Source organism: Carassius gibelio, chromosome A14, assembly GCF_023724105.1.
Source record: "Carassius gibelio isolate Cgi1373 ecotype wild population from Czech Republic chromosome A14, carGib1.2-hapl.c, whole genome shotgun sequence".
Classification (NCBI taxonomy): domain Eukaryota; kingdom Metazoa; phylum Chordata; class Actinopteri; order Cypriniformes; family Cyprinidae; genus Carassius; species Carassius gibelio.
Genome location: NC_068384.1, coordinates 2,799,790 through 2,818,692, shown reverse-complemented (window position 1 = coordinate 2,818,692; position 18,903 = coordinate 2,799,790). Strand labels below are relative to the sequence as shown.

The 18,903-nt window shown below is 37.8% G+C and overlaps 1 long non-coding RNA gene across 1 annotated transcript in view; it reads left to right on the top strand.

Moving 5' to 3' along the window:
- The first annotated feature begins 1,309 nt into the window (after positions 1 to 1,309).
- The window catches only part of LOC128027245 (uncharacterized), a 44,121-nt gene continuing 26,527 nt past the window's right edge, over positions 1,310 to 18,903 (top strand). Inside the window, exon 1 of the long non-coding RNA XR_008186663.1 lies at positions 1,310 to 1,709. This is a non-coding gene — a long non-coding RNA (uncharacterized LOC128027245). The remainder of the gene's footprint in view (positions 1,710 to 18,903) is intronic.

Genomic DNA, 18,903 nt, shown 5'->3' with positions numbered 1-18,903 from the left:
AATAAGGTTTGGACACATGACAGGTATTTTCTTATGATCTTAAAAAAAACTTTAATCTTAAGGCTTAAAATTAAGTAGTTCTGATAACTTAACTACTATTCATATTGTGGGAAATAACAATAATAAAAAGATATATAAGTAAATGTCCAACACTTTTGACTAGTAGAGTAGGTTTCTTTTAACAGTATTAGGTGCAGCAGAAGCCCACTTCATTACCATTATGTAGAGAGCCAGGTTCCTTTTGCTGAGGCCTTGGAATGTGCTCGGTGCTGTTTGAGTCTGGGGGTCTTCACTGTGGGTGTCGGGAGGCAGTGGCAGGAATCACACTGTGCCTATGAACTCTATTCAAACTCTGAAATGCCTCTGCCTAGGCAGGAAATTGAAATATTGGGCTGTATGTGCAATCTAGTGACAATCTATCATGACATGTTGGCTCAAGGAGAGCAGCTCCATTTGATCAGATATAGGCTGCTGAGTCTACAGGTTAAGAGGTAAAAAGACAAGAAGAGAGTGCCTTGCAGGGGTCCAGTTTTAAACTTAGAAAACTGGGCCCCTCTTTCATTCATCCAGCAGTGGAGGGGGCATTAGTCAGGGATAGCAAATCCTTAGTATTTATTTTCGTAACTCAGAGAATGCCAATGTCAACTTCAAACACAAAAACGCAAAATCAAAATGCCTGATCAACACATGACCTTAATCATTTTATAAAGAAACACTGTAGTCTGTTCAAATATATGGCTATAATTGCAATTGATCAACACTAAATTTATATGGAAGATGCAGAGAAGTTCCCTCCATCAGTTTAACCAAATTATCACATGCCAGTAGTTGACAGTTTAAGTCTTTGAATAAACATTTAAAGAATAAAAAGCAATACGGAGATAAAAGAGTAAAACAAAAAGTATATATATATATATATGGAGTATAGAGTATATATATAACTTTTTGTTATATATAGCTTTTTGTTCTTTAAATGTAAATGTTCTTATATATATATATATATATATATATATATATATATATATATATATATATATATATATATATATGTATGTATGTACACACACATACACAGCCTGTAATTAATTTGGTATTTTCATTCAATTTGGCAAAAATTAGGCTCCAGATTAAAACTCCACCATGTTTTGTCAACAGACTTCCTAGAACAGCATTTAAGAAAGGCCTTTTGGGAAAGTTTGATAAAAGTTATTTACATAAAACATTTCCTATAAACGCTTTTGACTCCATAAAGGTGTGCGATTGAATTATTCTGTGATTACGTAAAAGTAAATGCGCCACAGTCGGCGGACGAGCGAAGCAGGATGTTTAATATCACTTTAAATTTTTCAGAACACTAAACCCGACAGATTTGTTTTCGAATTTCTTTGTAATAACCGCTTGCGTGACCCTATAAGTCCAGTGCGGTCAAGCGAGCTGAAAAATTGCGCCCAATTAGTGGTTTTTGATACGACTCAATGTAGATGTGGTAATCATACAGGAAATGACATCAACGGGTCAAAACTAAAAAGATGTCGCAGGACGGACGGTGAGTGTGGGACGCCCTAAACCTGCTCTGTACCGTATGCTTTGAGACAGGTTTCTATAGTTTTGGGAGGTGGATGCTGAGGACCTGAGCTGAGTGAGCGCTTCTCCATCACTTTCATCCTCTGCAAGTTCAGCGCAGACGACACACTTTCTCAGTGACGCCGGTACGCAGCAATGGCAGTTTGCACGGGCGGAACATGTCGCCTTCTCTAGTCTGAGTAAATATAGTTCTGTTATATCGTCTACAACTTCACATATACGTTAATGTTGGAGAATTGTGTTGGAAGAGAGCCGGTGGGCTTTCGCAGGTGCAGCTGTCTGGGTCAGAGAGAGGAGACAAACACCACAGGCAGCGAATGCTGGAGTTTTGACAGCTGAAGGAAATGTCGTTATATATGTGTATTACTATGTACAGCACATTTTATTGTGAGCTCAATTTATGTAGCGAGATAAAGAGAAGATGTACCTGCAACGATTCGCGCTATGAAGTGTTAATGAGGCGCATCCATGGTTGAGCTCCTGCATCACTGTGACGAGAGCGAATCAGGTGCCCAGACGTATGTGGTCATGTGTTTTGTTGTGATTGTTGTTGTTGTTGTTGTTGGGATACACGCGTCGGTGTGGAACGTGCCTTTGAGAATGTTGTCCTGCTGGTGTACACATTTTTTTATTTTTTTATCATGCTTCATGCATGATTACATACATGAGGATTATTGGCTATGCTTTGTGCCATGCGTTGTGCTTCTGTTTCTTTATGTAAAATTCATTTATATTAGATATGAACAAAGTTATGTAATAATAAGATGCACTGTGTAGTTTAGTGTCACATATTAAATTCAACATGGAGCAGACTGTGGCCAATTTTATTTTTATGTATTTATTTATTTATTACTTCCCCAGTAAATGTATTACTTCAGTAAAATTTTATTAAGAGTATTTTATTTTTTTGTACAAGCACAAACTTTAATAATAATAAAAAAATGTGTGTGTGTGTGTGTTTGTGTGTATGCAAGCTTACCCCATATATTGTGACAACATGCCTCTCTTTAGGACATAAAGTTTGCAAATTATGGGAAAAAAATTATATGTACACACACGCGCACACACATAAATGTGTATATATGTGTATATATGACAGACTTCTTTCTGGTGATGCATGGTGGTCCAATCATTTAGTCCTCTTAAACCCATCCCTGCAAGCTCTGGTTCATCAGCCTCCACTTTTGAATGCAACACCCACATCTAAAAATCCAAACAACTGATGTATAGAACCAAGTCCCCACCCTACATTTCTTTTTTCTTTTTCAGTAAGCCATTACACTCAGCAATATGTCACTTTTACGGAAGAATTTGTTCTGTTTCATCATAACTTTAATTATTAAAAAGTTGACTCTTGCCTTAAAGTGCCTTTTGATTATGTTGTGCTTAATAGTTTCGCACAAGATCAACTGCAAAATTTGATTGGAGATCATCATTTAGTACATATATATGTTGTGATGATTTGCAGCGGATTTCGCTATATGCGTGTGTTGTGAAGTATTTGCAGTGCGTTTCGTTGTATGCAAGTGTTGTGAGGATTTGTAGCGTTTTTCGTTATATGCATGTGTTGTGATTTGCAACACTTGTGCTGTCAAACTGATGAAGATGTTCTCTTCGCTTGCTGATGTTTTTTCAATTTGCATGTGTTTTCTTAAGTTGCAGCGTGTTGAGCTGTCTCGGCCACCGTATGTCTGTCTGGAGTGATAACTATTATTAATGCTTGCGTGTAGTAGACAGCTCTTTTAATCTCCTACCACGCAATAGTGCATCCATCATCCTTGATCACAGGCGACTCGCATGTATAAGTGTGTTTGTGTATGTGTGTGTGGGTGTATATAAGATGCATAGGTCAGATCAGGCTGGATTGGTGTCATAGTGGTGCGTGCAGCAGATCCTGGTCTTTGAGGTCTCAGTAATTAGCTGGGTGGAGGCATTCAGCATGGTCATATATTCACCATGCTGAAAGGGTGCGGGCAGGGGGTCTATTGACGGCTGACAGGTGCAGCAGCGGAAGGCGTCAGAAGTTTGGGGAATCGAAACCAGAGCTCCAGTCTAGTAGAAACGTCTCCAGCCCCTAGGTTACCCCTCGTCCCCCTCCTGGGGGTCAAAATTTAAAGCAAGTTTAAGACCCCTTTGCTGCCCTATTTTGATGTGCACAAGGTCTGCTGTGTGTTTTGTGATTGAATATGGAGGGTGGCCTAAATGAAAGCTTGATTGACACTCATCTTTTTTTTTAATCTGTAATCTTATTTTTTGCTCTTGTTTAGGTGCTACCAACATGTGTAAATTAGATTCTTTGTCATTGTCAAAATACTCAGGACTGGACAGGGGCCTTTTCAACATATATTTATATACTAAGTTTAATAATTATATTTCTATTTTGTCATTTTGCCTTTCTTATACAGAATAGTATTTAGATGACAGGAAGCCAGGACTCAAATGGATAAACCTAGATGAAAACAAAAGAAGATTATTATTTAGGACTTGTCTCAGATTGCACACTTGTGTACGTGCAATGGCTGATTTGTATACATGCCCACTATCCACCCACAATCTATAATTTTTGGGCCACACGAAATTGCGAACATCTTAAAGCATGGTTTGGGACAGGGCCTTACCAGTTGACTCTTTAGTCGATTACTTATGCACATCCCTACTGTGCAGCGTGTACCAGTGCATTTAAGGTTGTTGTTTTTTGTTTTTTTTTCACAGCCGGTCCAGCCTGAACTGCTCTTAGTTCCAGCCATTACAAATCCTGCTGTCTTGGTGTGAGAGACAGACAGAATGATTTTTTTCTGAAAGCCTTGGTTTTATTTAGCATTCCTCAGAGGTTTATGGGCAGGTGTTTAAAATTAAGAGCAGGATATTTATTGGAAACTTTTTTTCTTTTTTGCTTGGCTCTCAATTAGACACATTCAACAGACATACAAAGCACAGAACATTGCACACACGGACCCTCTTACCCTGCCCACATTATAGAACAACTGAACAAGCAGTTAAACCCTTGTGGTTGCTCCCACACTCTAACCATTAGCTCAGGTCAGTGTGTTTTGTGTGTGGAGGCCGGGAGTGTATTTTTGACCTGTAATTATCAGGGCTTAACTGCAACATTGGTACTTTGCAGAAATCAAGGTGCCACTCTGCAGCTCTAGAGCCCTGCGCCAGGTCCTGATTACAAGTTACTGGGCCAGGGATATCAAGTGCAAGAAGAGAAAATGTGAAATCCCAGATAAAACCCAGAGCCGCAAAGAGCCATGAAGTGCATGTAATGAGGAAAGTGATTGGGTTTAAGTGTGTGCTAAGCACACAGTGACATGGAGGATGTCTTTGAGTGAGAGACTCTGTGACATATGTCCTCCCTAATCCAGGATTTATAGAGGAATCTAAAAATTTTACAAGGTTAAATCAGTAGGCAGGTTAGCAAAGCATAACAGAAGCATGGCTTGACAAAAATTAGTAGGCATTAGACAAACTGTGAATTGCTTGTCTTGCCTCAGTGGGCAGGATTTTTCAAGTGAAACCAACACGGTCTTGTGGCAGTTCGTATTCATAATTATTTTATGTTTTGGTGAATTGATTATGAATTTGTATGAAGTCATACAATCTCATTTGTACATTTTTGTATGATCTTATGCTTCATTGATGGTTAGTTTAGAGTTGGGGTCAGAGGTGGGCTTTCATTTTTGTTTATGAATCGTATCACATGGCTATATCATACAAATTTGCAACAATTTGCCACAATGTAAAATAGTTAAGTTTTCTCATGAGATCAGGTTGAGTGAAACAGTAATTGATATTATCCTATATGGTTCCAGAAATGATGAACTTCTCTTTGTTTTTATGCCCTGTTAGGGTTTTGTACGACCGTTAAGCTAATGACCCTAATAAGTCAAAAATGCATCTGCCCTGGAAAAGCTGAATAATGCCAGATATTAATGGAGCTGGGCCCTGAATGATTCCCGGGTTGGTGTGGCAGTTAAACGCATTCCAGGTTTTGTGGAGACCATTATTTCTTCTCCTTAATCACCACCTCTGCTTTTATTACCCCCAAAGCCTCACTGTGTGGCTCGGGGAAACCACATGTGGGCACAGGCCAGGAAATGTCGAGCAGACAAGAAAATGTATTCCTTTACCCTTAAAAGTAATAGCCTTAACCAAACACCAAAGACAGGCTGTTCTTAACCAGACTTATATCCGTTTATGGGATATTGGATTATGTGCTGGAGGAATGGTTGGACACTGGTTCTCAGAATGTTTTTGTTGAAGATTTATAATAGCTGTGTAGTACAAATTATTCTAGAAAGTTTAGACATCTTGTAGTCTGTCATAAGGTTGTGTTGAGAAAGCTGATCTTAAATGTCATCCTGAGGTCAGTGCTTCTCAACTCCTGTCTTCCACTTCCCAGAATGTTTTGGTTGTCTCCCTATTTAACACACTAACTATTTTAAATAGTACAACTAATAAAATATAAAAGTCACAATTGTATCTGAGTAATAGACGTTTAATCAAGGATAGAGAAGTATTTGACTATGACTAGGGTTGCAGAATTATGGGAATTTTCAAGACTGGAAATATATGGGAATTAACAGGATTTTATGAGAATTAACAGGAAGTTATGAGTATAAACTGGAAATTTGCTAAATTGCAGGAACTGGGGACTCAAATGTAGTTGAGAAACAATCTTGCAGCATAATCTTGGTAAAAAAAACTGATTTAATGCAATTTCAGTTTAATTTCTATCTAAATATATATTCTATATATATTCTAAATTCTATCAAATAATTATATATATATATATATATATATATATATATATATATATATATATATATATATATATGTATATGTATATATATATGTATATGTATGTGTATATATTATTACCTGTGATTCTTTTTCATTATTATTTGATGAATAAAATTTTTAAAAAAGAACAGCGTATATTTAAAAATAGAAATCCTTTTTTAACAATACACTCCTATTCAAAATCTATTTTCTCTCTTTTTTTTAATATATTAATTAGTGCTGTCAATCGATTAAAAAAAACTAACTAATTAATCGCACAATTTTTTTAAATTAATCGCGATTAATCGCGATTAATTTAAAAAAATTGTGCGATTAATTAGTTAATTTTTTTTAATCGATTGACAGCACTAATTAATATATTAAAAAAAAGAGAGAAAATAGATTGCAATTAAAAGACTGAAACTTTTTGGATATGTAAATGTAAAATGTAAATAATTAATGTAAACTCAAGACAAAGAAACTATTTAAATTCAAAATATGATTGTTTATTGGAATTTTTGTTTAACTTGTAACACAGATTTTCTCATGTAAACAACATACCTGCAATAAACCATCAATATCCTCCAAATTAACTGTTGGCTTGAAAGCCATATTTATTACAGAAATAAAAACACAGGCATGTAAATACCATTTGAATTTCAAAACAATCAATGCCAATAAAAAACAAAAATGATTTCCATGTTGAATTCTAAGTGGACTGCAAAAAAATTCCAAAGTATAGTCATTGCCAGTGCTTTAAGTGGGCCGGTACGCACCAGTACTCAGTACCGCCACTTCCAAATATAGCTCTTGAGCGTACCGCCACCTCTCCGTGCGCCCAGAACGTGCTTGTAGCGTACCGGTACGCTCATTTGGACATCTGTTTTAATAGAGGTTTTAATCTTTTACCTGCACTGCCGATTTTCAGAGCGCCCTTCACAATGCAAGCTTCCTAATTCATCCCACCCAGAGCAGAAACTACATTACCCATTCACCCTTAACTTATACAAGTGAATAGCGCATGTGTCGCTTTTCCCACTGTTAAGTGTCAACAACTCAACGTGGCCGGAGAAGGTGTGTGAAACTCGTTGTGAGTTATACTAAAGCAAAATCTTGAGTATTTATTGTCTGATAAACATTAAAAACTGTCTGCGGAGGTTGAGTCGTCCTGCAGCCCCCGCTGGCTGCTCATTGGCTGCAGCATCTTTTTTCTAAGTTCTAAAAAAATACCGTAGACGGCAAGGCACAAATTTAGATATTCATTTATCTAATTAATCTATAGCCTATGCACAAAGACAATATGATCTTTTTATCCCCTTTTTGTTTTAAAGCTTGATGAAGAGAGAGAGCGCAAGTTGCTGCAGCTGAGGAGGACAGTGATGCACGCGTACAGGAGTGATTGACAGTTCGCGGCACTGTGTACAAAAAATACTCCGCTACACAATTATTTCGTTATTTTCATTTAAGCTTATTAACGTTAGCGTTACAGAAAGGTCTGATTTTCGCACTGTTACAGTCATTGTTTTTTTTTGTTTTTTAAACAATGACATTTGAGTTCATGATTTTAATGTTGCTGTTTCTTGTGGCAGACTAAATGAAGAGTAATGTTTCTTGTGGCAGACTGAAGAGTAATCCGGCAGAGTTTTATACTGAAAATTTCCGTCTAAAAGTCCTTCCTTGGTCTTATCCATATTTCTTTGCACGTTGAACATACATAGGCCACAACTGGAAATAAAAAAACTGCAACCGCGTTAATTGCGTTATTTTTTTTTAACGCGTTAAATATTTCAAATTAATCGAATGCGTTAACGCGCTAATTTTGACAGCACTAATATTAATACTTTTATTCGACAAGGATGTGTTACATTAATAAAAAGTAATAGTAAACACTTATATTGTTAGAAAATATTTATATTTTGAATAAACACAAAAAAAGCATCAGAATTTCAATAACAGCCATTGTCATGAAAATAATGATCTGCTTATTGGTTAGCCAGAATTTTAATATCACTTCTTTCATATCCGAAGGTTTTTTATTTATTTATTTATTTTTTGGAGCTTGGAGTAATGAAGTGAAGTTGTGGAACCATATTTGTAATATTCCTTGCATCTGGAGAATCTCTTGACAATTCATTTATATAATAATAATATTAATAAATACTTTCATGGCTGGTCAGAAATATCTGCAGTGGCTAAAGTTTCTTAATTCACCTGCCATTGGCATGAAGTTAATTTTGGATCTTAGCTGCACATTATCACGGCTCAGGTCCACAAGAGGAACAGTGCTTCACTCCTGAATTAATGAGGGAGGTCTCATCCCTGACATGGGCCATCCATCAGTTCCCTCCAAGGCCTTCTCCTTAAGGGACAACAGAGTGGGGGGTATAGATGATGAAGAGGACTAATTAAGCCACCATGATGTTTTGTTTTATTAGGTGCTCAGTTTGAAATTTTCAATAAATCTTATTAGCATGCACGGAGACGTGGAAGGTGTGAAGTGGGTCTGCTGTTTACACTGAGCCTAACAGCTGCACACTTGCGAGGGCTGTAAAAAACATACGCTGCGCTGGTGTCGCTGTCGACACACTGTCGGCTGATGCCATAATTCATGTGTGTCATCCACGGGATGCTGTGTGAGGGGAGTAGGTGAGTTTTTTAAGCTCCTCCTGTTTACCCACTGCCTGATGGCCCCCTGTAGAGAGCAACAGCAATTATCACCTTGGAGGAATGTGGGAGCCTTGTGTTAAATTCCCTCTGACCCTTTAGTAGAGGAGGTCAGGAGGTGGTGCTGCCCCCAAGGAGCATCAGGCAGTCAGGGGTGGGTACTCCATGGATGGGTACGTTTGGGGCTGTTTATCATGGTCAGGGAAACTTGAGTCTGACATTGCTTTACAACGGCAGGCCAACAAAGTCTGTATGTTCTCATTCTCCAGTCTTCAAATTTAATTTTTATGGTGCATTTGCAGTACAAATGACTGCATTGCTGTCTTAGTTTGATTGGATCAGTGCTAGGTTCATACTTTGAGGACATGCAGTAAGGTTAGCGCATCCACCAGAATGAATTTGGAGGCTTGTGTTCTTCACACACTCAAAACACCTGAACAAAGTTGTTTTCTGAAACAACACATTGTTTTCTGAAGTGATTCATTTTGTAGATCGCATAATTATTTTATTGTATATTCAGAGATTAGGGTTAAATCACCCAAACGTGAATATTCTTTCATCATTTGCTGACCCTCAAGTTGTTCCAAACTTGTGTGAGTTACTTTTTTGGACAGAAAAGAAAATATTCTATCTAAAGAATATATAATATAAATAAAGAAATGTAAAATAATACAGTAAAAAAAAAATATTGGCCAAGCCCACCAAATATGTCTTGGTATATTTTATGATATTCATATTGTTATGTTAGTTTATTTTAAAAGAAAAAAAAAAAAAACATTATCAATGTACAAAATTATCATGTCCATCTAGTATGTTTTGTTGTAGTGTGTGTATATACATGGCTATGGGAAACTGCAAAATCTTAATTTAGCCCCTGGACACATTCCTTTTTAAGAAGCCATTGATTCAGGAAGTGCTCTGATGTTTGCCATAAGATTTTGTTTGCCTTTGAAAGGATAAACAGAATTTTTAAAAAAAGATTTAAATATTGACCTTGTTATATTCTTTGTCACAGGTGGCATGGGGTGTTTGTCTTTGAAAGAATTTAGATTCTGTACCACTCATGAGTGATATTCTAAGGGGAGTAGCCTTTACCTATTGTAGAAGAGGCGCATCATTTGCAATCATTGTCAGATGTTGAAAGCTGTCTTTCTTTTTATGTTATCTTTTGAGTGTGACTCACTGCACTTGCCTGCAGAAGACATATCAAGTTTGTCAGAGTTGTGAGAGAGGTAAGAGACGGTATTGATCTATTGTATTGATGGAATCTATTCTCAAGTCTCTTAGTCATAACAGGTATTTCTTTCAATTTTCTAAGTTTGCTGTGAAATATATCGGTGCAGAACACAGAATGGCTTCTCTGTTAAGTTCGTTTTCCCATGTCAGCCCAGTTTATAGACTCACAGTTCAGATTGCATGGCTTAAGGTGGCTCTCTGACCCTAAAGGCCATCAATTAGGTTCTGTCCTCAGCAATTTGTGTTAAACTCTGCCTTAATTAACTCCACTGTGAAAGCAGCCATCCTTAAATACAAGGGCCCTTACACATTGTGACAAAGCAGAGAAGCCCCACAGTTTTGTCAGATTACCTCTCTGTGTCAGATTAGTGCCAACCCCTTCTAAACATTAGGGGTCCTGTCCCGAGCACTCCACAGCCCTGTCTCTCAGGAGCCTGTGTCCATGATTTATTTAATATTACGGGGCCAGTCCTGAGCCAGAAAACATGTCTTGCATACACTCTACCCCATCCAGCCTTCAACAAAGGGTTCATCTGTACTGTATAGATGGAACCCTCCACAGCTCTGCTACTTTCTCCAGTGCACAGTGGGACATGAACTTCAGTGTTGCCATAGAAACCTAAACCCCCTCTCGAATCCCCGCCCACCGCCTTCCTACTCTTGTTCACAGCCCTTTGCAGACTTTTAATGACTGTAGTTGGAGTTTTTACTGCTTTGAGAAGCATTAAAAACTAAGTTCAGCCCATGTCACTGAATGTACAAAAAATGTAAGTTAGCAGTTTAAGAAATAAGGTGGAATTTATTTATTTATTTATTTAATTTAAATTTAAATGTTTAATTTTATTTTGTAATTTTTTTTTTATTTTGTTAGTCAATAAATTTTGTAAACCAGTTTTTAATGGTATGTCTTATTTATTGGCAAACTATTTAAATTGATAAAGTAAAAGTCTTCCAAACTGATATAAATGAATGTTTGGCTTGTTTTATTTTTTTAAACGGTTTATCAAAAATGAGATGGACAGTGTTTATTTTATGTACTTATTTTAGCAATTTGTCAAGACATTGGTAGACTTAAGTCATTTATAACCGTTTAAAATAATTGTATTCTTTTATTTTGTCACAAAATGATACATTTGATTAAATAGCTCTACCAGATTTCTTAAATAATTAGCTAAATTAAGCTTTTAAAACTGCTTAAAATAACTGTTTATTAGTTTTAGCATTTTATCAAAAATAAGTTGGACTTTTTTTATTTTATCTGATTGTACAACGCTATCTCACAGCCAATTCGTACATAGCCAATTCGTACGTATTTTACTAGGTGGCTTATTCGTACGAATTTTTATGACCTCACTCGTACGATTTTATACGATTTGTCTAAACCCCAGTGACGGTTAGGTTTAGGGGCGGGGTTAGGTGTAGGTCATTTATACAAATTCATACGAATTGTGCAACTCGTAAAATACGTACGAGTGTGGTCGTATGAATTCGTACAAATAAGCCACCTTGTGAAAAATGTACGAATTGCTGCAGGATCGGGTTGGATTGTATCACGGAGAGTGAAAGTCAAATGACTCATCACTAAAGATTAATAACTAAAATGCTTCAAAATGTACATGTTGGAAATATAAAAAGTGTTGACTAACAACATTTACTAGAATAAATTATATTCACTTATTCACTTATAATGAATAATTTGAGGGCACTAACACAATGCCATTTTTAGGACAAATGTAGTAGTTGGTGTCATATTTCATTTTATGTGTTCATGTGGAAAGTAATGTGTGGAGAAGAGAATTCATTGGTGTAATCAGATTCAGAGACAGTCTTTTAACTCTCCATTGAGATTTGTTCAAGATACTGTCTGTGTTAGCTGCACCTCTATCACACACACACATTAATGCATGAGTACTTACATATGACACAACCTGGCACTCACTGCCTACACACACACACAGACACACACAAACAGAATATTGGCCTCTGGGAAAATGCACTCTGTAAAGGAGGGAGAGTGAGCGTGATTCTGAGTGAATGAATTTAGAGTACGGATAAATGTCACACTCATGCCCATCATGTTTCTCCTGTTTCAGTGTGTGAGGTAGACTCAGATGTGAGGTTCCCCTAATCTATTATTAGTCCTATGGTCTGCTGCCTCAGCACAAAAACTAGACCATATAGCTAATTCTTTGTACTCCTTTTAAATGAGTCTTCCAGCTAATTTGGACTCAATGGGACACAATTTCCATTGTGTACACTTGAGAAAGTGCAGTATAGACAGGGCTGTGTCCTCTTTGACCAGAATTAAATTGTGATCACTTGAGAGAAGTCTGAAAACTTGAGTCAGGTTGGGTTTTCGAATTCCTCAAAATGATGTATTATTAAAACTGTATTTTGTGACAAGTTCGTGCTGAAATACTTTTAGAATAAAGCTGTACTAAAGAGTTTTGAGGTAAAAATACAAAATATGTGTTCATAAATAGTGATTGATTTGACAGGATATTTCAGGTTTTCCTCATGTCCTTGTATGTTTATGCGGTTTATACTACTATACACGTGCTCATACTACATATTTTTATGTGCCTTGTAGAACCAAGTGCAACTGACAAGTAAGCTAAATTATAATCATTTAAACATCGCGATTAACTTGCAAATTTATGTTTTAGCTACAGAAGGTGCTAGAGTGGATACAGTTCTGGAGTGCAGCTTTAATAATAATAATAATAATAACAATCTATCTGTCTGTGTGTGTGTGTTTGTGTGTGTGTGTGTATATATGTGTTTAAAGGTGCAGTGTGTGCACTACCTGGAGTTTCAGATGCAATTGCAAAAACCATTACTGTTTTCAGACAGGTTTCACTTCAAAAGACAGCACTTCCACTGTCTGCCACAAACTGATAGCATTGGTTTTGGGTCAGTGTTGCAAGACGCATTAAAAGTGGTAGTTGACTTTCTTCTGAAAACATTTTTTTTTTTTACTTCTTTTCACTGAATCCAGTGTTTTCCGGACCACATCAGTCTTCAAATGATCTTCTTTTGTGTTCTGCAGAAGAAGATACATACAGGTTTTGAACAACTTGAAAGTGAGTAAATCTTGATGACAGTTTTTCTTTTTGTCTAAACTATCCCTTCAAAATGGGACAGCAGAAAGAATTTTAACATCAAAATTACAGCCAGCACACTTCAAGTTGTTTGTAATTAACAGCCTTATGCTGGAATGAAACTGGACAGCAGAAGTGCATAGATAAGCAGGTGTATTTGCTAATATATATTATTTTAAAGCAAGAAAAATCTGCTTTCCATCATCTCAGATCCACCGAAGCCAACCAGATGCTCTATCATCACCCTGTTGATGTGATGGACCAAATGTGAAATAGATCCTGAGAACATGTTCATTAAGGCAAGGAAAACAAACATATGCCTGGTTAGAAAAAAATTAGAGTATGTGGAAAAGGAAGACCTTGGAAGTGCCTGTCTAAAACTGTTAGTGGCCCAGTCTTTGTGGGCGTCTTGTCTCTGGGGGCCAGTTGGGTAATTATCAGTGATGGTGCACGTGTGGGAGTGTGTGAATGGGGCCGTGTGTTGGGCGTCCAGGACCCACTGTTTGCGTTCTCACTGCACCCCATCAGCGGGATGCCCAAATTGAGCAGGGCGCCCTGAAAAGTGAATCCAATCCCTCCCTTTTCCAATCTCATCTCCCCACCTCATTCCTCTCTTCGTCGGCTTCTTCCCAGGAGAATGGGAAGAAGTGGAGGAGGACGTAAAGACCCATCTTCGAAATGTTTGATGGGGGCCCTGTTGGACAAAGCCCTCTTTCCTGTTCATCCATGTGGAAGATTATGGCGGAGGAGGAGGGAGACAATTAGTGGGATCTGCTAATCACCCGGGCAACACGCATTTAATTGACATGTGAAATTTTGTTTATTCTAACATGTCGATAGTCGATATGACAAAGGCCTGGAAGCCAGGGACTAGACAGCTTATTATTGGAGGATGGTTTTTGTAAGGCTTGGGGTGTGTGGAACTAGTCTGGGTCGGGGTTGACGTAAGGATTAAATGCCATTTATCCTCACAATGCATTCGGACAAATAGCGATGCACACTCTCACTTAGGTGGTTTTATGTTTGTTGTTTGTTGCCGCAAAACACTGTGCTTTTTTTTTTTTTTTATTACTTTTGGGATTACGGCTTTGGAGGTTTATGGGAGAAAGCAGCTGCAGCTCAATGAAACTTGTGCACATGAGAGTTTGGGCTATGAGTGGCCACTTTTGTATCACAGAAATCAATATACTATTGAAGGTCACTGAAAAGGGAGCACTCATACCTCACACTGCTGAACTGACTGAAGTGTGAGAGCTTTATAAGCACATGTGTTTGCTTATTATAGTTTGCAGAAATTCAGTGGTGGCATAATACAATATATTGAAACCGCATCTTAACTGGTCATAAGGAAATACCTGTGCTAAGATATGAAAAAATCTCCTCACTGAAATCAAGTAATGTAAACACCCAGACCTCCTTAAATAATTCAGCATTCAAGTTTAGACAAGTTGTCTTCAGCTTCTCTGTTCTAAGATGTTTTATTTTCATTTGTCTTTCAGTGGGCCAACTGTCTCTTTGAAATCATGTAACCAGGGAGTTAACAATTTTATATCAGAGGACAGTTAGGCCTAACTAGTCTTAGTCCCCATCCACATGGAGACACGTTTCTCTTTATACACATACATTTTGTATAGTATAGGCATTTCGTCCAGATGGATCTGGTGTTTTGAGAGAGTAAAACCGATATTTTTTTAAACCGGGTCCCAGAGTGGAGTACATAGAATCTGTATATTTACTGAAACTATGACATCATCATCCCACATCTTGCCCCTAGTCAGACACTGATATGTCATGTAACAGCAACAAAAACATGAATAAACACTGAACGATTGCCTTTTTATTAACTAACATTAACAAAGATTAATAAATGTATTGTTCCATGTTCGTTTGTATACCCCGCGCACGGTTTATGCACATTGTCCAAATCTTCTTCTCCTTTTTATCTCTGTGGCAGAATTACAGTGCCACATACTGGACTGGCATGTGTACAACATCGTTTTCTGTCGGTTTTGTGGTTTCATGCTGCCAACATAACGTGCTTCACAGCAGCAAACGTGTGAGGCATTCTTCTTCTTCTTGCATTATGGCAGACCGCAGACTTATAAGTGCATTACCGCCACCTATCTCTCAAGTGGACCATTGACACTCCTAATTGAGATTGTAGATAAGAGTTCTAACAGTTCGGACATTGTGTGAATCAGACGTAAAAAAAAACATATGTAAATACTGTTCAGTTTCTTGCACAGATAATTTTGTGTCTTTGCACATCAATATATTGTCGCGAACAACAGGGTTTAATATGGATTTGTCTGTGCATATTTTTTTTTTCTGTAACCATTTGCCATACATTGTACAGCTGATAGACAGCAACGACTGAAGTTAAAAATTATTTATGTAAAATTACAAAAAAATTGTGTTCTGCTGAAGAAACAAAGTCACCTACATCTTGGATGCCCTGGGGGTAAGCAGATAAACATCTCATTTTCATTTTTGGGTGAACTATCCCTTTTTATGACTTTCAACCCATAAAAGAACACAAAATGCTTGCATGAGATTACATGTAACCATAATGGGTGAGAAATGTAAACGCATTAAATGACAGCTATGTAAATGCTGTAGATGAGCTGTAGATGAAATCATAGCTACTGTATATGTTTCAGAGATTTCCATTTTGTTTGCCAGACAGTTTGGCAGTTTGCCTGAACTCACAGCTGGATTGGCCAGGCTTTTAATTTGAGAGTTGGGGGTTGGAATATGGATGTCTGGGATGGGGGGTTTGAAAAGGGCGAGGGTGGCATGGCTAGGGCACAGGAAGATTTTTTTTCTTTTAAGAGACTGGTGCTCAAAAGTGATTGAAATGCATCCAAAATATGCAATTTAGTGTTTTCCCTTTATTTATTCAGGACAATATGGAAGGCAGACAGGAAGTAGGAGAGAGAGGTGGGGGGATGGGATCAGGAAGGACCACGTGCCAGGACTCAAATTCGGTTTGCCTGAAACACAACAGTGATGTATGTTGGAGTGCTGCCACTGCCATTTTTAGTCTTTAGTCTTAATTTTACGTTAGTTAGCTAGTGAACAATTTTTTTTTTTACTATTTTACCATGTGATCACCAAATGCATTCAACTTGCATAGACAGTGAATTAAATATTAATAGCATATTTGATTTTCATTGGAATCCATTCAGTGAGCTCAATGTATCAGCTTAATTTCCTCTTCTAACATAGCCATATCAGTGTCATTGTGCCACTTAACACTCGATATTGTCTGAAATACTAGGTTGAGTCCTATTGACAACTTCCTGTTGAATTGGTTGTGCACAGGTCTTTGCTTTGTGCAGAAGAGAAGACAACAGCATCAGTGAGCAGGTCTACCCCTATTTCCTATGAATCCTTCTCTGTTGTGACAATAATAACATGGGCTCTTTATGCAGTAGCTATTACTGCCCTGAGCAGCAGGAGATCTTGTCAAGACTGATGCAGAGGGGGTTTACTTGACTCCATGCAAGCTACATCCCCGCCACTTTCCCTCCCTTTCCCCTTCTTGAAGAGGGCCGTTCCTGCTTTGCCACTTTGCCCTGACAACTGACTGCTAAAACGAGTGCATGAAAATAGGTGCCTTGCTGGTCTCCATGACAGACCGCACATAATCAGTGTTGAGGTATGTAATTACAGCTGTCAGGCCCATCCGCTGTAATTGATGTAAAACGGCCTCAAACTACACACATGGCAGTGCCGCTGGCCTTTCCTTATGAGAGAAAAAGAGAAAAAAAGATTACCTGCAAAATGCACGTTAACAGTGCAATGACTCTTTTTCTGCTACAAGTAACTGTGTTTTTTTTTTTTTGGTGGAGGGTAGTACCATGGATGCGTTTGTCTCCTGGCTTTCGATTCTCAGACTTGGTTTGATGTTGCCGGGCACATTCACAGATGGTAAAGGGGGGTAGGGGGTGTGATAAAAATGCTGTCAAAACCGCTTAAAGCCCCTTTCACACTGCACGTCGGACCTGCAATATTTCCGGAACATTGCCGGGTCGCCTTCTGTGTGAAAGCAACCACGTCCCGGGATTGATTACCAAATTGAATCCGGGTCGGGGACCTAGTAAAATTGCGGGGTTCGACCCGGTACGAGCGCTGTGTGAACAAAAGCCAGATCTAATTCCGTGTCGAAGCGATGACACGCGACTCTTTTACCGGCTGTTTTGAAGGAAGATCAACGTTCGCGACGAAAACATATGTGCAAACTGTAATGAAGCAGAGATCAGTTAGTTACTCACTTTCCGCGCTGATGCCGAAATCGTTTGCTTGCTTCAGTGAAAGTATAACGTGCCTAGCGTTGTCGACTCGTACACGCGCTGATGTCACGTGTCGTTACGGGATCTTCAAGGGTTGTGTGTGAAAGCACGCACATATACCGGGTCATCACTGGCAGTGTGAAAGTGCAAAATCTAGCGACCAGGGAACAATTGCAGGAACACTTTACCCCTGTATTTGCCAGAATGGCAGTGTGAAAGGGGCTTATGTGTCTCCAAGGCGAGGTGGTCTGTTTGCGGGGTGTCTTTGCTTGGCTTATCACTGTTGGCTTTTTAAATGTTTCAATTCCTGCCATCCAGTAGAACACACGGTGCACCATTTAACTTGACTGGGAAAAAAAGAGAAATCACTTGAATCAGACTTCTTATGGTGCTTCATGTGCGAAGAGGGGGATGTTAAGGTGGATAGGCCAGAAATGTTGTGGTTTGAGCATCTAGGTTGAAGGCTGGGGTAAATAAGTCCTCTAGAGAACAAATAAAGAACTATCTGGCTACAACGCTGGAGTCTCAGGTGCCTGCCCTTTGCCTCACTGTTGTAATATTGATCAGAGAAAGGCATGCTTCCCTTCTTTTTAGCTCTGCAGAAGATTGATGGTAGAAACCAACATGAGAATATTTATTGATTGCACTTTGGAAGTTATGGGCAAAATAACTTGACAACTGAGCCTAAATGTAGTCATAAAGAAGCTTCATTTAATTCTTATGTTTGTTTTGCTATTATTGATTATTATTATTATTATTTATTTTTTCAGCTGGTACTAAAACTGTTAATTTGCTGTGACATTAGGGTTCCAATTTGTTAGCATGTTTCACATTTACATTTTTGTCTCTGTACCAGGAACAAAAGCATTGCATGCTTCAGTTGTTCAAAATGTAAAGCAGAATTTTTCATTTTAATTTGAATTCAAACATCCTATTTTTTTTCTATTTGAAAAGAAAGAAATGTACCTGTATTTAAAAAAATTATAATTTTTAATTATGTTAAATTAATTAATCAACTGATCTATTAATTCATTCATATATTCATTGCTGTTGAACTTCCTTCAAGACATATTGAATACATGTAAATGTTTTATGAATGCTTTTTTTAAGAAACATGTTTCATAGACTTGTTTTGACTTATTTATATTTCAGTTCTTCAGTAGTGCAAAAATACTTCTTATCATATATACCAAATACTGCATACTATTTTAATACCACTCCACCAGACACATACTTCA